The sequence below is a fragment of the Microcaecilia unicolor genome, chromosome 5 (genome assembly GCF_901765095.1).
Source record: "Microcaecilia unicolor chromosome 5, aMicUni1.1, whole genome shotgun sequence".
Taxonomy (NCBI): domain Eukaryota; kingdom Metazoa; phylum Chordata; class Amphibia; order Gymnophiona; family Siphonopidae; genus Microcaecilia; species Microcaecilia unicolor.
In genome coordinates this window covers 237,564,168-237,588,766 of record NC_044035.1, presented here as the reverse complement: position 1 = coordinate 237,588,766, position 24,599 = coordinate 237,564,168, and the positions used below count along the sequence as shown (strand labels likewise).

The 24,599-nt window shown below is 40.7% G+C and overlaps 1 protein-coding gene across 1 annotated transcript in view; it reads left to right on the top strand.

The window, feature by feature from the left end:
* Positions 1-6,877: 6,877 nt before the first annotated feature.
* USF3 (upstream transcription factor family member 3) overlaps positions 6,878-24,599 on the top strand; it is a 75,412-nt gene continuing 57,690 nt past the window's right edge. The window contains exon 1 of the mRNA XM_030203911.1: positions 6,878-7,044. The gene's annotated coding sequence lies outside the window, so the exon portion shown is untranslated. The remainder of the gene's footprint in view (positions 7,045-24,599) is intronic.

Below are 24,599 nucleotides of genomic sequence, written 5' to 3'. Positions count from 1 at the left end.
GGACATAATACATTCTTGATTAGCTTTCAAAGGTTGCCCTTCTTCGTCAGATCGGAAATAAGCAAATGTGGTAGATGACAGTATATATAAGTGACCGTAAAAAAAGGTCCAAAATTTCCACAAAAGTTCAACACAAAAAAAGACACAGGTGGAAACAAAGCTTCAAAAGATCAATCCAGGACGAGAGGTGAGATGCTCCAAAACAAACTTTATTGGGGACCCAACACGGTCCGTGTTTCGGTTTTTAAAAAACCTTCATCAGGGGTCTATAAAATAACAACCAAACATATATATGATTAAATAAAAACACATTGAATCAATTACATGAGAACAAATATAACAATGAAAGTAAAAATTAAAAACACACAATTGATAAAAATATTTACATTCTTATAGTGAATAGAATTCACTGACAAAGAATCTGATATATTAATTTAATTGATATATATATTGTTACTATACTATCAAATAAACATCATAAAGAGCAAATAGTAAGTCAATTATCTATAATTGAATTAACATTATAAAAACCTATTTCCCAAAATGTTATATAAAAATTTTTTTTTTTTTTAAATAATATATTGAAAAATTAAGACATAATAAAGTCCCATAGGTCATAGGTCAGTATATGAATTGTATGTAATATATAGCAGAACAATTGTCTATAAATGGAAGAACTAGAATATAAATATCATATATTTAATAGATGGCCATAATATGCTATATGAAAGATAAATAACAGGCAAATAACAAGAGGTTTACAGCAAAAATCATTAATGCATATATATTAAATAAAATGGAAGGAAAAAGATAAAATTAAAAAATCAAAAAATCAATTGAACATACCAATCAGTAGTTGCACAGGAGATATATTGACAGACAAAGGAGCTCGTGAAAATGTAGTCTCTATAAAAATTTTTGTAGATAAAAAGAATGATCAGAATTATTAAATATAGCGATAATAAAAAGGACATAATAATAGGTGGTATCAAAATGCTTAACGACCAATATCATAAGAAATTTTAATGCTTAAAAAGTGATTTATTTTATTGAGAACTTATGTATTAATATTAGATATAAAAATCTGTATTATAATAACAATAAAGCAATACAAAAATAAATTATATTTAATAAAAGATACATAATTAAGAATCCAACGTCTATAAAATCATTTAAAAAAAAAAGGAATTATTTAAAACAGCGTGTGTATCCAAGTATCTTATGTAGAATTGCATATAAATCATTTCGGTGATGCTGTCACAAAAGGGGTCAGGAAAAACAGAATGAAAAAAAGGTCTGCAACCACACATCCCACAAAGAGCAAAAAAAAAAAGAAAAAAGAAAAAGAAGAAAGATGCAGGTCACTACGAATAATCGTGTATCTTATATTTCAAAATATGCAAGCGCGTGAGATGTAGATATCTATATATGTATATGCGCACATCCCTAACAATAGGAGCGCCGAGGGTGTTAATGAAAAAAGGCACAAACTGGAAAATATATATATATATTAATAATGTTGTATCAAATGGTCATGATAATTTTTAATAAGAATTACCTCAAATATACAAATTCAATTTGATAAGGTATTAAAAACCCAAGCGCCAAAATACACATTGCCTCATACCAACCGTCTCAATTTAAAATGGTATAGAAAAGGGCGCCAAAATAAACATTGACGTCTATACAATCATAAGATGAAAGTTAAAAAAATAAAAAACTAAATTTGAAAGTGTTATGAAAGAGGAATTTTGAGCGTGTGTATCCAAATATCTTATGTAGAATTGCATGCAAATCATTTCGGTGATGTTGTCACAAAAAGGATCATGAAGAACCAGAGGGAAAGAAGGTATACACCCACACATCCCATAAAAGGGAAAAAAGAAAAAAGAAAGAAAGAAAAGAAGAAAAAGAAGAATAGTGTATCTTGTATTTCCAAATACGCTAGCGCGTAAGATGTAACTATATATATGTATATATGCGCATATACCTAACGATAGAGACGCGGAGGGTATTAGCGAAAAAGGAACAAACTGGAAAATATACATATATGTTAATAATGTTATATCAAATGGTCATGATGATTTTTAATAAGAATTTTTAATACCCTATCAAGTTGAATCTGTATATATGAGGCAATTCTTATTAAAAATCATCATGACCAGCATATTTGGAAATACAAGATACACTATTCTTCTTTTTCTTCTTTTCTTTCTTTCTTTTTTCCCTTTTATGGGATGTGTGGGTGTATACCTTCTTTTCCCTCTGGTTCTTCATGATCCTTTTTGTGACAACATCACCGAAATGATTTGCATGCAATTCTACATAAGATATTTGGATACACACGCTCAAAATTCCTCTTTCATAACACTTTCAAATTTAGTTTTTTATTTTTTAACTTTCATCTTATGATTGTATAGACGTCAATGTTTATTTTGGCGCCCTTTTCTATACCATTTTAAATTGAGACGGTTGGTATGAGGCAATGCGTATTTTGGCGCTTGGGTTTTTAATACCTTATCAAATTGAATTTGTATATTTGAGGTAATTCTTATTAAAAATTATCATGACCATTTGATACAACATTATTAATATATATATATATTCCAGTTTGTGCCTTTTTCATTAACACCCTCGGCGCTCCTATTGTTAGGGATGTGCGCATATACATATATAGATATCTACATCTCACGCGCTTGCATATTTTGAAATATAAGATACACGATTATTCGTAGTGACCTGCATCTCTCTTCTTTTTCTTTTTTCTGCTCTTTGTGGGATGTGTGGTTGCAGACCTTTTTTTCATTCTGTTTTTCCTGACCCCTTTTGTGACAGCATCACCGAAATGATTTATATGCAATTCTACATAAGATACTTGGATACACACGCTGTTTTAAATAATTCCTTTTTTTTTAAATGATTTTATAGACGTTGGATTCTTAATTATGTATCTTTTATTAAATATAATTTATTTTTGTATTGCTTTATTGTTATTATAATACAGATTTTTATATCTAATATTAATACATAAGTTCTCAATAAAATAAATCACTTTTTAAGCATTAAAATTTCTTATGATATTGGTCGTTAAGCATTTTGATACCACCTATTATTATGTCCTTTTTATTATCGCTATATTTAATAATTCTGATCATTCTTTTTATCTACAAAAATTTTTATAGAGACTACATTTTCACGAGCTCCTTTGTCTGTCAATATATCTCCTGTGCAACTACTGATCGGTATGTTCAATTGTTTTTTTGATTTTTTAATTTTATCTTTTTCCTTCCATTTTATTTAATATATATGCATTAATGATTTTTGCTGTAAACCTCTTATTTGCCTGTTATTTATCTTTCATTTAGCATATTATGGCCATCTATTAAATATATGATATTTATATTCTAGTTCTTCCATTTATAGACAATTGTTCTGCTATATATTACATACAATTCATATACTGACCTATGACCTATGGGACTTTATTATATGTCTTAATTTTTCAATATATTATTTAAAAAAATGGGAAATAGGTTTTTATAATGTTAATTCAATTATAGATAATTGACTTACTATTTGCTCTTTATGATGTTTATTTGATAGTATAGTAACAATATATATATCAATTAAATTAATATATCAGATTCTTTGTCAGTGAATTCTATTCACTATAAGAATGTAAATATTTTTATCAATTGTGTGTTTTTAATTTTTACTTTCATTGTTATATTTGTTCTCATGTAATTGATTCAATGTGTTTTTATTTAATCATATATATGTTTGGTTGTTATTTTATAGACCCCTGATGAAGGTTTTTTTTAAAAACCGAAACACAGACCGTGTTGGGTCCCCAATAAAGTTTGTTTTGGAGCATCTCACCTCTCGTCCTGGATTGATCTTTTGAAGCTTTGTTTCCACCTGTGTCTTTTTTAGTATATATAAGTGAAACATCAAAGCATTTCAGTGACAGTCTAACAGGGTGGAGGTGGATAGGAGATATGCATGGGAACATCAAAGCATTTCAGTGATAGTCTAACAGGATAGGGGTGGATAGGTGAGAGGAGGGTGACAAACAGAGCAACACAACTTTATGGTTTATAATGGTCTAGAAAACCCAGATCCTTGTTAAGTCCTATCTGTTGGGTGTCAAAATATTCAATCATTCTGATTTCAAAAGTCTTACGTTCATGTATTGTTTTAAAGTTACCTTTCAGGATTCTTACTATGAAATCACTGGTACAGTGTTCTGGTTTTGTAAAGTGCTGCCCCACAGGGGTGGAATCCTGGCTGGCACTGGCATTCTTCATGTGATGTCTATGTAAATTAAATCTTGTCTATAGCATATGGCCTGTTTCTCCAATATAGCATCCTTCATCACATTTTTTATACTGAATGATGTATACCACATTGGAAGATGAGCATGTAAAAGATTCCTTTATGTTGAATATTTTTTCTTTGTGAATGACTGTGGGGTCCTGTGAAATGTTTTGGCATGGCTTGCAGCTGGATATATTGCAAGGATGTGTGCCATTCTCTTCTTTTTGAGTCTGTGTTGGGAGTTTACTTGGGTGGCGGAAAGCAAGCATTGGTGGGGATGGGAATATCTCTTTCAGTAATTCATCCTCCTGGAGTAGAAGCTGAAGAGCTTTTATGATTTTTCTTAATTTTTCCAGCTCTGGGTTGTATGTCACTATAAGGGGGATGTATTGCTCTGTTTGTCACCCTCCTCTCACCTATCCACCCCCATCCTATTAGACTGTCATTGAAATGCTTTGATGTTTCACGTATATATATATATATACTGTCATCTACCATATTTGCTTATTTCCAATCTGACGAAGAAGGGCAACCTTCCAAAGCTAATTAAGAAATGTATTGTTATAAAAAAGGTATCATATTTTCTTTTCCATGTTTTATTTCTATTGCTTACCCTTAAAAGTGGACTAACACATAGGGTTACCATATGGCTCCAGAAAAAGGAGGACGGATTGATGAAAAAGGAGGACGGATTGAGCCAGCCGGGTTTTACTTCCATTGCTTTCAATGGAAGTAATTGAGCCAGCCGGGTTTTACTTCCATTGCTTGAAAGCAATGGAAGTAAAACCCGGCTGGCTCAATCCGTCCTCCTTTTTCTGGAGCCATATGGTAACCCTACTAACATGGCTACCACACCTCTCTACTCAAGATTGGTAAGGAAATAGGAAGATCCCGGCCCGGGAGAATAAACCTCAGTGTTAACTACATCAGCTGTCTTCTTCTAAAAAACATTTATTTTGGAGGACATATGTAAAATGTCCACATGTAAACGACTGGGCAAAGAAAAAAATGTACTTTTAAAGTTTTTTTTTTTTAATCGAATCCGGGAGGGTCCCGCTGTATCCGTTTTTGACCTTTTGCCACAGAATAAGGTTCCTCCTGTTCAGGGTTGCCAGGTGGAAAATTTTTTTCCCACCCAATCCAGCCTAAAAACAGCCCAAAACCCGCCCAAACTCAAACCCCGCCCCTGACACCCCCGCCCCCGCTGTCATCGGCCCCGCCTCCCCGTCACCAGCCCCACCCAGAACGTCACTAACCCTGCTCCCCGCGGCCGGAAAAACCGCCTGAAAACCGCGGAAAAGAAAAAAAAGAAGCCCAAAAAACCGCGACCCACCACGGGCAAAGATTTCCTGCGGCGGGTCGCAGAAAACTGCCCAATTGGGCGGTAAAACCGCCCACCTGGCAACACTGGTGAGGATAGTGCTGGACAGACTTATACGGTCTGTGCCCTGAAGAGCACACTGTGCTCAGCATAGGTACAAATCAAAGTAGGATATACACAAAAAGCAGCAAATATGAGTTATCTTGTTGGGCAGACTGGATGGACCGTGCAGGTCTTTTTCTGCCGTCATCTACTATGTTACTATGTTATATGTATGTATGTATGCTCCATCTAGTCTACCCAACAAGATAAACTCATCTAAGCAACAAGCTCAACCAACGGCTAATCAAATTAAACTATTAAAAATAATTTGTCCATCTTCCCCTTCCAACGCTAAATGGGAATAAAAATTACAAAAGCGATTCGCCAATCTAATGTAGGCTGGAACACAAGATAAGACCCTCTTGTTTTGGCTCTAAAGACAGATAAAGCTAAAGAGATGGGAGTTGGTGTTGACAAGGCGCAGCATCCCACCCCATGCTCATATTCGGGATTCGCTTTTCCTAGCTTCAGTGGTAGAACACACAGGCCCTATTCCGGACCGGTCCGGGTGAACCAAACACTCCATTATGTACCTCTCAGCCAATGTCACAATGAAGCCACACCGCCTCATCACCGCGCGGAGTAAGTTGCACAGCCTGCACTACATCCCTAATTCAGCTCTTAGTAAACCAAATGCACCTCCCTCCCTCCCTGCCTTATTACAAATAAATTGTAGTAGTAAACACGTTCGTTATCTCATCTGCGGTTTATAAAGGCGGTTGATGGGGTGCGGGAGCTGCAATAACAATTCGGTGGAGACGGACTACTTCTTTTTCCCCTCCCCCTCCGCTCAGGAGGCGGAAGTGTCCCCGTGGCGGTTACGAAACTCTTTACACAAATAGCGGCTGAAAAATAAAATAGGCAGAATTGGAGCAGCACAAATCAGTATGTGGAATATGAAGGTCCCGGCAAGTCCTCAATCTACAGCCCGACCTAGTCAGTCTCAGATAATGGCTGAGCGGGCAACTAGTACGCGCACCCTACCGCTGGTCGAATCAGGTAACAGAAGGGAAGGGATGTGTTCCCCTTGGAAGAGCGAACAGACAGACAGAGGGAATATGCGCATGCTCAGTTTCCCTGCGCTCTGAAGAACACGCGCCGGCGGAATGACGTCACTACTTGCGTGGCTGATTCATCCTGCTTGCCGAGTGGAGGAAAACAAGTGCTGAAGTTGGCCAGCGCCGGGGCTCCCGCCCCCTTCTTTAGTCTGTCTGGGGGCCACGGACATTGCATTGATTTTGCCTATGCAACGGATGTGGTATTGCATGTAGCCTGTTGGTGGAGTAGGGTGCTTGTGCCCGCTGGTGAGTGTGAACCTCTCGGCTCACCCTTTTTTTTTGCTGCTGTGGTTTCCTTCCTCTTGTGTGCGCTGTAATATATTTTGGGCCCCGCTGTTTCCTTACGTTTCTTCAGAAATCGTCGAGCCCAGAGGATTACCCGGTGTAGATTTTCGTTGTCCCTAATTTCACTTCCATACCTAGCAAGGACCGTAGTCCCTTTCCGAACTCGTGTGTCTGCTTCAATATTCCCATTCTCTTCAGGTCTGGGATCTGAACGTACCGGCCCGTCCCTTGTACTGTTTTCATTCAAAGCTGCTGTGTAAGCTAGAATTCTCCAGGTACAGATCCACCACCTGTTTGTCGACTGTTTTGCTGCCTCTTTCCGTGTGTTCTCAAGTTGTGTGGATTGATCTGTTCAATATAGTTTAACAGTTTGCAATAAAAAGTGTGCATCTGTTATTAGTGCATCCCTTTTAATAATATATATTTCCAAAATCACTTTTCAGGTGCTCATAGGTGAATTAATAAACTGAGTGTCCTCGGTATGGGCCTAAAGTGACGGGGTTAGGAACTGGTTATGTAGAAGCAACAGAGGGTAGTGGTACTGGAGCTCATTCTGACGAAAAGGCTGTTACTAGTGGTGTGCAGGAAGGTTGGTTAAAAAAAAAAAAACATTTGTAAGCGATATTGCTGAAGGGTTCGCTGGTAATGTTTGCTTCTTTGCACATGAATCTGCAATAGGGTACACATCCCAGATGGTATGGATAAGGAAGAACTTAGCAAAGCTAGAGGAATGGTCTGGAATTTGGTAGCTTAGATTTACTACTAAAGAATGTGGGGAAGTGTACTTGGGCTGCAAAAACCTCAGGGAACTGTATAGTTTAGTGGATGAAGATCTTTTGTGGATGAAAGAGGAGTGGGACTTGGGTGTGCTTGTATGTGATGATCTTAAGGTGGCCAAACAGCTAGGAAAGGCGATGGCAGAAGCTAGAAGGATGCTTGGGTGCATAGGGAGAGGAATGGTCACTAGGAGCAAGGAGGTGAGAGAGACCATATTAGAATATTGTGTACAAGTATGGAGACCATACCTTCAAAAAGATATCAACAGCATGGAGTCAGTCCAGAAGGTGGCAACTAAAATGGTCAATGGTCTTGGGGACAGACTTAAAGATCCCAATATGTATTCTTTGGAAGGAAGGCGGGAGAGGCATTTAAATACCTATGCGGCATAAATGCACAGGAGGCAAGTCTTTTAATTGAAAAGAAGCTCTGGAATGAGAGGGCATAGGATGAAGGTGAAAGGGGATAGACTCAGAAGTAACCAGAGGAAATATTTCTTCATGGAAAGGGTGGTGAATTTGTGGAATGAGCTCCTGGTTTAAGTGGTGTAGATGAAAACAGTATGTGAATTCAATAGAGCTTGTGAAGAATACATAGGATCTCTAAGGGAGTGATAGGGAGGGTAGATGACATAGACGAGCAGATGGATAGGCCATATGGTCTTTGCCTACATTTTTCTTTTTTTCAATGGCTTGCAGGTAGCAGTGATCATTGTGCTCCATTCATAGGTCTCTCATAAGGGTCAACACAGCAGTGCCTTTGTTTATATATATATATATTGTTTTAAATTGACCTCTTTTAGACCCCTTCTGGACTTTTCCAAATGGGGAGGGGAACATCTTAAGTTCATCCAGAAGATTCTTTATAGTTTCCCTCCAATCCCAGGGTGGTTGGTTCTGGGGAGGCATCAGAAGGCGTAATTCAAAACTGATCCCCATGACCTCTGCTTTCTGCCTTTCTGGATCTAGGTGTATTCTGGGCCATTTATGTTCCCACATATAGTCTATTTGAATCTATCAGTATTTTGTGCACAAAATGAGTGTCTGGTGTGGGTTTAGTTTAGTTTGTAAAATAAGTAACAGGTAAGGAATACTTGAAAATGAAGACAGAGATAGGTTTCAGATAGAAGGCATTTATTCTTACCAAAGTTTCAAAGTAGTACAGACATTGGACAGGTTCTGGGTTCAATGGCACAGCGCTCTGCCGTCTGAGATGCGTTGGGGACGACTCCGAAATTAAGCCCAAATCACCCTTCTTTTATACTCTCTTCTTTCAATAGAAGTCTATGGCAGCGCCTATTTTGGGACCTGTTTTTTTCTATTATTTCTCAATTTCTGCGGTTAAACCGTCGCATCTTGCCATCTGTGCATTTTGTACCCAGCTCTTCCGTTCCATGTATTTCACAAGGTTGCAACATTTTCCGGTAATATCAACATGTTTTTTTGGAACAAACTGTTTTTGCGGTTACTAACATTTTTTCTGTTGAGATACCAGTTTCACATATTTCATCAACATCTTTCACAACACCTTCTTATCTCTGTATCAGTATCATTTTATACAATAATATACTAAAATAGGCCCCATTTTGAGAACCACATTTTTTCATTTTATCCATCATTCTTTCATTTCAGGTGCTATATATTATTTGGATATTGTACCTGTACCTGTTTGTGTCAAGACTCATTGTTCAGACCTGCTTTCTGCAGATTCTCAAATATTAATTCATTTGTTACTTGTTTGGCCTAATCAGTACTTTTTCAGATGTTTTTGGCTCTGTGGCTTTGTCCATCACAATTCCAGTGGCAGATCTAAAACCAGGCCATATATTAACATTCCCCTCTTCACCCTATCCCATAGGGTGACACCAGGGTAAATATACCATGGTACCATCCATTCCAGAAGGTATCCTACAAGGCCATAAAATTTTCTGAGTCTCAGTGCAAGCTGGTACAGTCTGAGTTATTTGGTTTCTGATTACCATTCTGGCACCACTTCAATTATTTCAATCATTTCTACTTATCAATATCTATGGTTATACAAAAACTACTATACTTCTACCCTTTTACATGCAAATTCTATCTCATTCTTACCTATTTAATCATTAATTTCTTTGGTTATATACTGATTATATCTTATCTTATAAAGCTTTATATGGTTATATTGTATCCCTGTGTGTGCTATTACCTGATTATACAGATGCAGACATTTCTCTAGTGTCTCTAGCAGTTGCATAGCGATTGGTCCTTCTCAGAGGGAGATAGTCCAATGTGTCATCTCCTGTGGTGTTGGGAAGGAGATTTTCGTACAGGACATATTGTCCTGCTGTTGTCTTTTTCGTGATTGCGGTTTCAATTAAGCGTTCTACTAAGCCTCTAGCACAAGGGATTATGCAACACCCTACTAGCACAAAAATTGCTACCACTATGATTATAGTTGTGGCTGCTGAAATGATAAATGTCTTCCATTTACCAAAAGCTTTATCCATCCAACCAGTCCAGGATGTATCAACGCCAGAGTTTTCTGCCAATTCTTGTGACAGTGAGGTTAAGCCTTCCAAAGCTCTGGTGATTGATCCATCTGGAGCTGTATTGTTGGGGATAAAGGTGCAACACTGTGTACCTATTTTATGGCACACTCCGCCATCCGCTGCTAGAAGTTGGTCAAGAACTAATCTATTTTCCAACGTCATCCTGCTGGTGGCGTCTAATTGTGTTGCAATTCCTTTAACTGCGTCCCTAGTGTAGTTCACAAATCTCTGCTGGTTGTAATATATATAATTAATCCAGTCTACGTTCTTATTGATAGTAGCCCACCAAAAGAAGGTAGATTCGAATCCTGCTGCTATTTGGTTTCTGGCTTTGAACTCATCAGGGACCCCTCTTGGAACACCAATAGCATCTATATAGACCCGATCATCAAAAGATCCAGGCATTGCATTTCTCTTCACTCGTGAGGAAGAGCTGCTGTGAGGAGGGAGTAAGGATGCTATTATGATTGGAATTACCAATTTTACTAAGGCACATCTGCCTTTCCAACTTCTGTGAAGTGTATGGTGGATAGTATGGGCTCCACAGTACCACCATATGTCTGCTCTAGCTTGTGAAAAGTTTGTGAGATTAAGATTTCGCAGACTCTCTTTTCCTAAGGTTGTGTTGCAATTAGTCAAATTTCCTAAAAACCGTGTATTTCTCCCCTCATATCGTTCTATACATGTATGATATCTGGTAGCAGGATCTGGAATCCTGAATGCAGGTGGGACCCTCAGCCGGGGGGGTAAGTAGGGGTGGTGCTTGTCAAGATGCTGACAAGACTGATTGACTTCTTCTTTTACCTGCAATAATTCTAACATACACCAAAATCCATCTGGATCATTTTGGAGATCTAAAGGGAAAGGAACTACCGTTGGTTCTGCTCTTGCATGGGAACAAAAATAACAATTAGAGACATTCAAGCTCTTTGTAGTATAATGTGCCCATTCGAGCCATAGGTTTGTTTCTCCAAATCCTGTTTCTAATGCTATTAAATCTTTGGAATTGTTAATTGGCACAATCTGGTAAGGAATCTTTACTTCTGGGATTTTTGTTGGCATCAAAGGATTCGCTTCAGTTTGGGCTGGAGGTGGAATAATTTTGAATTTTCCAATGGGATCTCTACCTGTGGCATCAATTCCTAAGGAATAAGTTCTGTATGTAACAGCCGTTACTCCTCTGAAAGTGATAGCCACTTGATTACATTTAGTCATTGGACAAAGGCCAGTCCATCGCAATTTCATGATGGAAATGCTCTTTTTGAGATCTGGAATCTCACTACCTGAGTAGGGAACCCATGAACCTGTGTACCACCATACTTGTGCCCAACTTCCGCAATTGGAGAAGGGACACAGGTATACCTCAAAAGCTGACAAATATTGCTGTACCGGATGTTCCCCACACATTGTGTAAGCACACACATCAAGGGTTATTGTGGTTGTGTCCTTGGTAGTGGGTAATGTTATTTCGTAGGTGGTAATAAATTGTTGTAGGAAACTTTCTAGATTCTGTGTTCCTTGTATCGTGGGCATGGTGAGCATACACAACAGGAGGACTAAGGACTTCATGTTGGTAGTTTTCATGGTTAAATGTAAGATCTGGACTGTACCAAAGGTAATTGGCGGTTAATGAAAATGAGTAACACAATAAATCCTAGGGTCCTAACCAGAACTGTAATTGCTATAATTAATATTCCTAGGTATACCAAAGATTGATATATCATTAGGAAGAATTTGGGTTGGGTTGGTAAATTCTAACGACTGGGTAGGGTGGGTAAATTCTAACAGCTCCTCTTTCAGGAGTGTCGGGGATAACAAAAAGACTGTATACTTCCAAAGGTCCCAATCCAACCTCTCTAATGAACACAAAGGGTATCCAATCAGTGCCCAGTACGGCGTATGTGATAATCCAAAAATCTACAACGTCACCAGTGGCTGGTCTTATTAGGAGGTCGTCGGTTTGTTCTATTTGCAAACCTAAAGTTCCTCCAAACAATATCACAGTGTCTGTAACCGTTCGGCTAGGACCTAGTGTCCAATTCTCAAACAAAGGTTCACACAATGTCAGATAGCGGGTGAAGGGGTCCCAATTGGGATCGTCCTCTGGAGCTGGGTCCCAATGAGGATGTATTAACTCTCTTAAATCAAAAAGGTACTCTGGGGGTTCAGGGATTAAGTGTACACCTATACTAAAAGGCGATGGTGGGGGAGAATCAGGTGGAGAGGGCGGGTTATCTGGTAAATTCTGGGACATATATTGATGGTTACTTAAGGATGATGAGCTATCTGGGAGGTCGAGTGGCTGGGACGGTGATGTTTGGAGTGGCTAAAGTAGTATTCGTGGGAGGAGGAGCGTCACTAGGAGGAACCAGAGAATAAGGAGGAGGGGTGGGTCGTAATTCAAGCAAGGTAATATTATCCTCAAAAGTAGTTGTAAGATTGGGGACAATATGGACCGGGCTACTGATATTATTGGGAACAGTTGTAGAATGCAAAACAGGAGAATCAGTGAGGACAGGAGTAGTCGCAGAGGTTTCAATAGGCTCTGGAGGATAGCCAGTTGAAAATTCTGTCGTGGCAGATGTGTCTGCCCAGGGGGTGGGATGACTGGTGGCAATGGGACCTATCTTTGAGGTCGTCTGGGGGGATCTGTATCCAAACAGGCGGGTAAATGCGGTGTATTGTTGGGGCTCTGTGTAGGCTGCTGTAGTAGGTGATGGAGCAGGAGTAGATGTAAGTACCGAAGTAGTTACAAGTACTGCTGGAGTAGTTGCAAGTACAGAAGTAGTTGCAAGTACTGTGGCGTTTCCGGCTGGCAAGGTAACGTTGCCAGTGGGAAAGGCAGTAAGTGTGATCCAAAGATCCAGGAGGTTACTGTCAGCAGTATAGGTAAACAGGGTAGTGAAAAACAAAACCAAACCTATACAAAGTAGGATGATGCACACGAGTCCAACAGCAAACAATCGAGCAGATGGAAAGCAGAAGAAGAGGGTGTATTGATGTAACACCGTCACAGCTGCTGAGACGACGCTCGGACGGGTGCTGGTTCCGTCCGTGTCGTCAGGATTGGTGTCGCCTTCCAAATAAGTGTCGTCGAAGTCGTTCGACCAATGGGAATTGGTTTCAGATACCTGCTCAGAGTGACACTTATCAACAGGGTAAAGTCCAATGTCCAGTGGGTCTGGTGGATCAGGTTCCTTGATATTGTCGAGGGCTGCAAGGTTCTCAGCAGTTGGTTCCCTGCGGAGACTCTTACTAGCGGGGGAGGGTGGTGGTATCAACACTTTCACAGGAGTGGTTGGGAAAGGTGGTATTGGAATAGGAACTTTATGTAGAGAAATAGTCTGTAAGGGAATGAGTTCTTCTGGAGTGAAAATCGGCGGAAATTGCTGTGGCATTTATCTGGCTTGATTCGGGAAGTACAAATGTAGAATGTCAAGCAGCTCACAGATGTTGCTGTGCAGATTCTGTACTGTGGAAACCGCAACAGACTCTTGTTCTTCCGGATTCAATTGTCCTGCTAAGTTGCGGATTTGGGTGAGATCTTCTGCAAGGTTACGGATTCGGATGAGACGGATGTGAAGATCTACGTATGGGAGTGGGAGTGCTGGAATAGTTGGAGGAAGAGGTGAGGACGGCAACTCAAAAGCAGGTTCCAATACAGGTGGTTGTTCTGCTGGTGACTCTGGAGAATCGGCGAAGGCTTGGATGACTATGTCAGCCAGATCAAGGAGGTGGGATTCAGGAGATGGATGGTCTAAGTTGATTAAGTGGTTAAGTCTTTGGTCGAGTTGGTCAAGATGGTTCAAGAGTGTTGGATGTGGGGTCGGTGGTCTTGGGCTCAGTGGTGGTGGAGATGGAGTTTGTGGTGGGACTGGTCTCTCCAGTGATTGTTGTGCTGGAAACATCAATGGAAACATCCAGGAGGCCTGATTGGGTATTTGGATAGGCGCGGATATCTTTCAGATGGACCCAGGATGTGTGGTCCTCAAGCTTGGCAGCTGTGGCTGACAGAGCTTCTATCTTGAAGGGCCCAACGTAGATGGGATCTCGCCAGGTCTTGTGCGTGTAATAACGCCGGTGCACTAGATCGCCCACTTTATAAGGGGGGGATCTATTGGCATCACAATCCCCTCTTCTGTCCGAAATGGCCTGTGGAATTGAGGACAGAGAACTTACAATAGTCTGCAAGATATCCCAATATACTGAGTATTGATCGGGTACTTGAGTGTCTGGATTGCCAGGTAGGAGTCGCATCTGGCGACCTGTACATAATTGGAACGGCGTCAGTTTAAGGGAAGAGGATGGAGTGGCACGGAGAGATAACAGTGCCAAAGGGAGGGCATCAAGCCAATTCTTTATCCCATTTGCCATAAGCTGACGCATTTTTGTTTTGAGCAACCCATTGTATCTTTCAACCAAACCATTACTGGTGGGTTTGTAAACACAGACAGTTCTATGTGTAATACCGAGTGCTGGAAGGAGGTTCTGCAGGAGTTCATTCACAAAGTGTGTACCATTATCTGTGGTAATTTTGCCAGGAATACCAAATCGAGGAATAATTTCATTACACAGTGACTGTGCCATGGTTTGTGCGGTTTCTCTAGTGCAAGGGAAAGCTTCCACCCACCTAGAGAAACTGTCCACGCAGACAAGCAGATACCGTTTACCACGCACAGGTGTCTGCATATCTGTGAAATCAATATACCAATGTTGGCCAGGTCCCTGGACAACAGGCAAATGACCGGAAGGGATGACAGGTCCTCGTTTAGGTGTATACAGGAAACATTTGTAGCAATTATGAACTACGGTGTGACACATGGGCATCATTTGGGGAGCCCATAGCTTGGAAGACAATTGATCATACAGTGTATTAGCATTTAAATGTAAAGGATAATGGAGGGCATGCAAAAGAAGGGATAACACATGCTGTGAAACACATAATTGACCATTAGGATGGGTCCAAAGACCATTCGGATTAAGAAAACATCCAGCTTGCTTCCACAAAGTGAGTTCTGCTTGTGAAAGTGAGGAAGTGAGGGTAGTAGAGAAGTCTGAGGTTAGGGATTCAGGGGGAGGGGACGTAACAGGGGGCTCTGATTCAGGAGATAGTAAGGAGGTTATGACAGGAGGTGCAGGGAAAATAGGTGGGGTGTTTGGAGAGGAGGATTCAGAGTGTGTGGAGTCTGAAGGAGTAGAAGGAGGTGTGTCAAGGGGAGGCACTACGGTTGCAATTACCGGAAGCGCCACATCAGTAGGGGACTCGGAAGGAAGGCTGGAAAAGGAAGTGACCTCACGGGCTAGTTCATCAGCAGCATGGTTCCCATTAATGGCGAAAGAAAAAACTGTCTCCTGATGAGCTTTAATCCATGAGATACTGGTGCGGAGGCCTTTTTGATGGCGCTTCTCCAACGCATCGAAAAGTGCAGTCCACAAAGGTAAGTGACTGAGAGGTTGTCCCGTAGAGGAAATCATACCCCTCTGGTTCCATTTGCGAACATGGGAATGCAAGGAAGCAAAAACATAGTCTGAATCGGTGACAATGCTCAAATCAGAGTGTAGTGCTTTATACAGTAGGACGTATAAAACCGCTGCAAGTTCTGCGGTTTGGGCTGTAAATGCATCTGGTAACCTGAATTGTATAGGATCCAGTATATGTTCTTCCGGTGTATAATGGAGGGCGGCAAAGCCGGCAACTCCGTTTTGCTGAGAACCATCTGTAAACCAAACCTCGCCACTCTGCAAGATTTCTGAATGCAGATGGAGGGATTCGGGAACAGACAATTGGGTAGTGCACTCATGGGGAAAGATTGCATTCTGTGCTGTTTCTGTTACAGTGAGTAATGGATCTAGGCGTTGAAGGTCAGTTAACGTTAATGGGTGAATAGAGTGCACTACACTGAACAAAAGTACTTGATACTTTTGCAATCGGCAGACAGTCATGTGACTAATCTGTTTGTCCAACAGATATTTTACATCATGGGACGTGTGAAGAATCACCGGAAGGTGAGGAATGTAGCTGTATAATTTCGTGACAGCTGTGCTGGCGGCAACAAGGCCTTTCTCACAAGTGGCAAAGGCTCTTTCAACAGGGGAAAAAGTACCTGAAAGGTAACCACAGGCAAGATCATCATGTTCTTGAGTGCTTAAGCAAGACCAAGTAGTCTCAGTATGCACGACCCAAAGGTGTACATCCAGAGAAACATCAATAGTTGCCAATGGGGAGGAAAGCATAACATCTTTTACAAGAGCCATAAGATCTGATGTTTCCTGAGCTGTGAAGTTAATGGGTTCTCGTTTAATTTTCTGTTTACCCTGTAGTTTCATATAAAATGGCTGTGTTCGAGCAGAATAATTGGGTATCCAAAGGCGACAAAAATTCAACATGCCAAGGACACCTCTGAGATCAGAAACAGTAGTGGGCATCCGCAAGGAGGATACATGTTGGAGAGTATCGGGACCTAGGCCCTTCTGGCGGGGGCCAATGTGATGGCCAAGGAAGGTAACATATGTCTGAGCAATTTTTAATTTCTTTCTGTTAACTTTATAGCCTTTCGTAGCAAGAAAGCCAAGAAAGTCACAGGTGACCTGAACGCATGTGTCAAATTCAGGGCAGGTAATGAGCATATCGTCTACATATTGAACGATAGAGGTTTGTGGTGGGAGATCATATCTATACTGTTTGAATTCCTGTATGTGTACTGCTAAAGTTTGGGAAAAGACTGTAGGACTATCTGTAAATCCCTGGGGAAGACGGGTCCATTGGTAGGTTGTATTGTTGAATTGGAAAGCCGTTAGCGGGCGGCTTACAGGGTCAAGGGTGATGGAAAAGAAGGCATTAGACAAATCAATAGTGGAGTGATATGTCTGCAAAGTAATGCTATTGAGGAGTGTAGTCGGATTTTCAACATTTGGAAATACCGCGTAAGTGAGGTCATTTAACGCGCGTAAGTCCTGTACTATACGAAAGGCGCCAGGCTCTTTCTTTGGCACTGGGAATAATGGAGTATTGTATGGTGAATTACACTTCTCAATGATACCTTGCTGTAATAAGGAATCAATTTGTTCCTGAGCTCCAGCAATAACTTCAGGTTTTAGTGGATACTGGGCAATTTTAGGGCCTTTGCAACCCGGTAGCAGCTGAATACGATGGGGAGGGCCTTTAACCTCACCATAGGGTTTCTCAGGTGTGGCCCAAAGAAAACTTGGTAGGTCATTCAGAGCGACCTCTATTTGTTTCTCAACCATAGAGGTGACAGCCATCATGAGTGAAGTGGTTTCATTAGGGGAAGGATCAAAATGAATTTCAAAGTGAAACAATGTCAACAGGTCTCTCCCAAGTAAGTTGACAGGGCATAACGGAGCATACAAAAAGGGAGCAGATAGCTGTTGATCCGCATAGGTAATTGGCAAAGGCTCAAGCAGGGGTGTGTCTGTAGGGACACCATCAAAGCCGGTGGTGGTAATATTGTTAGGGGAAACTTTAAGAAGTTTCTGCAATTTGTGCGGGACATGGGCTAGCACAGAGCGAGAGGCGCCTGTGTCTATTAAAAAGGGAACGGGGACATCACAGATTAACAAGGTGATCATGGGATCATCCAATCCTGCAGCAGTGTGGACCACGCCTAGTCACTGTGGGCGGCGTGGATCCGGGTTCCATAATGGGAATGACTGTCGTTCTGGAGACCTCTGCCGCGTGCGACGAGGCATAAGTCGTTGGGGGTGAGAGCATTGAGCAGCATAGTGCCCATACTGCTGGCAGCGATAACACTGGACATCAGGATAGCGATCAGGACTAGGTCGGGAACGATAGTCTCTGGATCGTCTGTTATCATCCAGAGGACCCCTTGGGGGACCTCGCTGAGGTTGGGAGCTACGACCTCTTTCTTCTGGGTAATCAGTTCTACGGTCTGGGCGGTAGAGCCGTGGGCCCTGATTTCGGGTGTTATTGTCATAGCGTTGGTCAGCATACATAACAATAACAGGGGGAGAGGTCTCCGGGATATTGGGATCTGTGTCAGCGTTCTTAGAGGCTCTCTTTTCTTTGAGATCTTCAGTCTGCAGCACTTCTAAGTTAGTGTGTACTGTCTTACGATGTTGGGCTTCATCTTGCTTGCTTTTAATAAGCTTTCTGCAATGATGAAGGATGTGTTCACGAATCTTTGGCCATTTTTCTAGTTGGAGACCAACTGTGTCTTCAAGTTTTGTTTTGATCTGTGAAGGTAGGGTTCCCTTAAGTAAATGATAGAATACCGGAAGAGCATTATCGGAGTCAAATTTCTCCTCTGTCTCTTCTTTATAGAGGTCTTGGAGTCTGAGTAAGTAAGCCTCAATAGGCTCTGAATCCATTTCCCATCTCTGAGAAGTGATAACTGAAAAGTCTTTTAGAGCCGGATACATGGTCCGGATTTCCTGGAATACTTTGGTCTGAATCTCTGTTAATTGAATTCACAACAGTGACACTTGCTGAGGAAGAGGTTAAACAACTTTGAGCACTATTTACTTAAGTTTGAGACTCGGGTACAAAATCTGCAATCAGATACAGAAACTGTTCTATTTGTATTGGGTGGTACTGGCCAAATTAAAAAAAAAAGAACTTTCAGCCATACCTCTATTTCTTACCTGTACGTATTACATTCTGTGAAGTCTATAAGGAGGTTCTCTTTGGCATAATGCAGGTATTGAGATCAGCACTAGCATAAAATCTGAGAGACTGAGATCATATCCAGTACTTAAGTTTACAAATAAGGTTCATTCCTATCTTGCTATTTGCAAAACTAATAATAATAAGAAAGGGACACAAGGGATACTCACTACTTATTGCACAAAGGAACAGTAGATCAGCCCTCAAATATTGATTGTGTTGCACTATTTTCTGTGATATCAGAAACCAAGGGGTTCATGATCTAATTTCTTGTGCTGTTCTGAACAGTGCTGAAAAATTTGCGCTGGAATAGCTAGAAATGTTAAGTAGTAGTAGTAGGAATTAAAGCCCCGATGATCAAAACTAAAAGCCCTAATGATCAAAACTAATAGTATGTAAGTTTAAATGCACTATTAGGTTTGATCATGGGGGATCTTCTGTGGAGAATTGTGCCTGGGCATGTGCTCAAGGCACAATCCTCCCACAGAAGAGTTGTTGGACAGGTTGGGACTGTTTAAAAAAAAAAAAAAGCCTGGACCTTTCAAACAGACCACCAGACCCACCCCTGGACACACCCTAGTAACCCCCCTCTCTCTGCCCTAGTGGCATAGTGCCCCCTGACCTCCCCATACCTGTAAGCTGGAAGAGGGAGTAGTACCGCTTTCAAAATGGCGGCACCCTGCCCAGTGCATCCTGAGGCACTGGGTGGGGCTTCCTTACCATATAAAAGCCCTTGGGGGGGGGGGGCGCTGGGCCAGCATGGCAGGTGGAGGAGGGCTACTACGGTCACACTGGACCACCAGGGATTTGATTTTTATTGCGGGGGGGGGGGGGAGTTCTGAGCATTGGGGAGGAATAGGTAATGCCTTGTTTAGCATGCATTTTGCATGCTCATTGCATTCAGAGCTGCTGAGCTTGTTGTTACACATGCTTGCTGGCTCTGATCATTGGGCGGGAGCAAGCATGGGCGCTAGTATGGCGCTATTGGCCTGTAGCACCTGCGTTTGCTTTTGATCTTCAGCCTGCAAGTTGTAGATCAATAAACAGAGCCATAATCATGAATGTATGATTCTTTGAGTTATATGGTGAGATCAAATTGAAAGTTAACAGAGATGTCTCAGATAATTATAGATATTTTCTTGAAGGGAAAGGGGATAGGATTTGATATACCGCCTTTCTGTGGTTATAATCAGAGTGGTTTACAGGTATTTATTTTGTACCTGTAGCAGTGTAGGATTAAGTGACTGTACCCAGCTGTACACCATTAAATAGTCCTTATGCCTGCAGGTGCTTCTTATATGTAGGTACAGTAGGTGGGTTCTCGTATTCTACCACAAGTGTACCAGTTAGATTGGGGTATGGGCCTGGGTCCCCTTCTCAACAATCCACTGCACTGAACACTGGATTACTCCTGGGACCTGCTTGTTGCTCTGATAGGAATGGCCATTATTTATTTATTTGTTACATTTGTATCCCACATTTCCCACCTATTTACAGGCTGAATGTGGTCGAATAAGGTTCATGTGTTTCAGACACAATAGGGATCGAAGAGGGGAAGGGTTATGTAGTATCCATTACGAGCTTTGGTTTTGCTGTGTTGCAGGGTTCAGGCACTTATGTTGAGTCGGTAGGGTATGCCTTTTTGAACAGGTTGGTTTTTAGTGAGTTCCTGAAGTTTAAATGGCCGTAGGTTGTTTTCACAGCGATTGGCAGTGCATTCCATATCTTAAGCTGTCATAGAGCCTGGTGTGTACTGTCATTGTCACATCTTAAGGGGTTGGGAGGAGATCAGTGACCACTGGGGTAGAAAGGGGAGATTATGGCTTAATCCCTCCAATGGTCATTTGGTGGATATGTTAGGATTGTCTTGTGTCACAATGTTGTGGCCTGCTTGGCCAACTAACACATAGGGCCCCTCCCTCTTATGTTTGTGTTGGCCCAGGGGCCCACAAATTTGTGATTCATCCCTGGTGTGTACAGTTCTCTTAATGGGAGTTTGATACCTGGAATACAGGCAGTCATTTTGACTTGAGTTTCTATAGGATTTCTAGGTTTGAATTTTAATGCACAGAAAACATAGTTTATATTTAATTTTGTACTTGTGTGTTAACATGCACTTATTTCACAGTAATATTTTGAGACAATACTACTGTGTATAACAAATATTTGTTCAGTACTGCAGTCTTTATTCCTGGGCTATATAAAGAATTTGATTTTCAGCTTTTAGTTATAACAAAAATATCAGTTTTGGGAATGTGCATTTCTTACATCTTTATATTTTGCTCAATACAGGAAGCAATATATTCTTAGTTTTGTTTGTCCTGTGTTGTACTGCTCACAGCGACTGTAGCTTCTCTGGATGTGCATTTCTAATATTTGGTCCTTAATTCTGTAGTTGTTGGGGGTCTGTAGCTAAGATGAGGGATTCTGCATGGGTATGTGTAACAGTCCGACCTCCGCTTTTCCAGCGGAAGGTGTAGTAGTGTTCTATATCTTCGGGGCTGCCTTATCAAAAGGTACAGTTCTTGCTAATATGCCCTGAGAGAGGTTGCTTCAGTTGGTTCAGAATGCTGCTGTGTGGTTTCTAAGCAGTTGTGCCTACTGTGAAGGCTGTACATTGGCTGCCAGTCATATGGCAGGTACAAATTTAAATTGCTATATTGATATTTTATGTAGTTCATAAGAGTGCTGCTACTTATATCCAGATGTTGCCAGTTCCATAGGATTCAAAATGGACCATGTACTCTTCAGAAAAATGCTTATTGTCAATCCCCTCCGCTCACCAAGTGAGTTTTGTTACTCTGTATTGTTCATTGTCTGCCTGTCCTCAGTTATGACATTTTTTATCTTTGCCTCTTAAGTTGGAAGTTTAATTTTTAAATATTTTGTAATAAAGGGGCCCTTTTACAACACCATGGTAGAGCTACTGCAGCATTGGCACACACCAAACCAGTATTACCTCCAGCCTACCGCAGGAATAGGCGATTAATGGTGCCCTCACCATGCTCCATTTCCGGCGCGATGGGAAATTGTTTTTAATTTGAGTGCCGGGGGCTTACCAGGTGGTAATCGGGCAGCGCTGTGTGCAGCCCGGTTACTGCAGGAGCCCTTACCGCCTCCTAAATAGGAGGCGGTAAGGGCTTCCCCAGGACATGGCTACGCTGCAAGTATGTACTTCACAGCCATTTCCTTTTTTCTGCCTTTTACCTGCTGTGGTAAGAGGGGCCTCTGTGCATGGCAAATCCATGTGCCGACTCCACCGCAGGGCCCTTTTTACTGCAGCTTGGTAAAAGAACCCCAAATGAAGACTTATTTTTTTTGTTGCATGCCTGATTTAATTAATGTAGGTTTATATTAATTTTTATGCATGTATTTTGATTGTGAGTTTACATAATTATTTTATGCCTTAATTTTTGTGAACTGCTCTAGTCAGTGTATTAAAGTAGCATTTTTTTGATCAGATAGTCAACTATTCATTATCATCCATATGTCAAAAGTAATGCATTTTTCAACAAAACTTGTGTTAGAGGAATTGAACCACTTATGCAGCAAAAGAACAGTTGCAGCATCTTGCCTCTAGTAAACAAAATACAAAGATTTGCCCAGATATAAAAAAGTAATAGTTAAATATGTATTATTCAAACCAAAAATAGAAAATTAATTGATTGAGCCAGTAGTCTTGCAATATGGCAGTTGACATGTTGATTTGTAGATTTTGTTTTCTACTCTAAAATTGCATTTATCCAACTTGATCTGTTTTAGCAGAAAACCTGTTGTCTGTTCTTGAAGAAAGAATCTGTTGTTGAATTTGAATGAAATCCTGTGATCTGTCTGGTACAAGCAGAACAGTGGTAATGGAGCACCTTTTTGGTTGGGGGTGAAGAGATCTGACAAACCAACCAACCCACCCCCACCCCAGCCCTGACGCTTACTAGTTACTGGTGCTGTGTAGGGCAGAAAGTTGGTTGTGCCATAGTCCTGATGGCCCCACTTGTTTTGCTGTGTGAGTTGCAAACTTATCTATACTTTTAGTAGCTAAGAAACTAGATACTTTTGCAACACCTTTTATTGTATTAATATAAGAATTATCCAAAGAAGATGATATCCATAAGGTTTCAAGGCTATATATTCCTTCTTCGCATTACCATCACTGTGTTATTAGCAGTGTTCCATGCTGACATTTTCAGGAATTGGGATTAAATTCTGCCCATTGTCTTTTCAGATCACTCGGGATGAATATTCTGTAAAAATAGCATTCCTAGCCCATTGTCAGGGATGATGGACTCTGGTCTTAAAGTGGCTGTTTTTTTGTGATAAATTATGCAAATTGGCCTGTTCTTGGGATTAAATATATGTTTATTTCCACTTGATGAATCACTTTTTTTTTTAGCAAATAAAGCGATGTACAAAAATAGTTAAAACCAAGTGAAATAAAAAAGGAAATTAATGCCACAAATAAATAGGATGCATATATATCTCATGAATATTAATTGAGGAAGTCCTGAAATCCAGATTCATTTAGCTACTCAAAGACTGGACTTCTTAATTTCTGCCCTAGAAGGGAGAAAATGTGAGCCTTCACAACGGTGACACCTAGTGACCAGATTTAATTTGAATGTGTGCTATCTATGGGAGCAGCTGTGCTCTCTGGCTCCTGGCCAAGGGGTAAAACTGCGATGGCTGGGCTAGAAGAGAGAATGGAGAAAGAGGGAAACCCTGGGTAGTTGAAAATGAAAGGTTTTTGGTGCTATAAACTAGCAGAGGCTGGTTTCAGTTTGACCTGTAGTAGAGAGGTGTGTTAGTCCACTTTTAAAGGTAATCAATAGAAATAAAACAAAATAAAACATGGAAAATAAAATAAAATGATACCTTTTTTATTGGACATAACAATACATTTCTTGATTAGCTTTCGAAGGGTCTCTTCTTCGTCAGATCAGAAATAAGCAAATGTTGGTAGATGACAGTATATATATATGAAACATCAAAGCATTTGAGTGACAGCCTAACAGGAAGGGGTTGCATAGGTGAGAGACAGGAAGAGTCGGGTGGATGAGGGACAGAGAGATATGCATGGAGATAGGAGGGTGACAAAGCAGTACAATTTTATGGTTTGTAATGGTCTGGAAAACCCAGATCTTTGTGGGTGTCAAAATATTTAATCATTCTGACTTCAAAGGTCTTACGTTCTTGTATTGTTTTAAAGTTCCCTTTCAGGATTCTTACCATGAAATCACTGGTACCGTGTTCTGGTTTTGTAAAGTGCTGCCCCACAGAGGTGACATCCTTATTGGTACTAGCGTTGTTCATATGGTGTCTATGTAAATTAAATCTCTTCTTTAGGATCTGACTTGTTTCTCCAATGTAGCAGCCTTCGTTGCATTTTTTACACTGAATGATATATACCACATTGGAAGATGAGTATGTGCAAGATTCCTTAATGTTGAATATTTTTCCTTTGTGAATGACCATGGGGTCCTGTGAAATGTTTTGGCATAGTTTGCAGCTGGATATATTGCAAGGATGTGTTCCATTCTCTTCTTTTTGAGTCTATGTTGGGAGCTTTCTTCT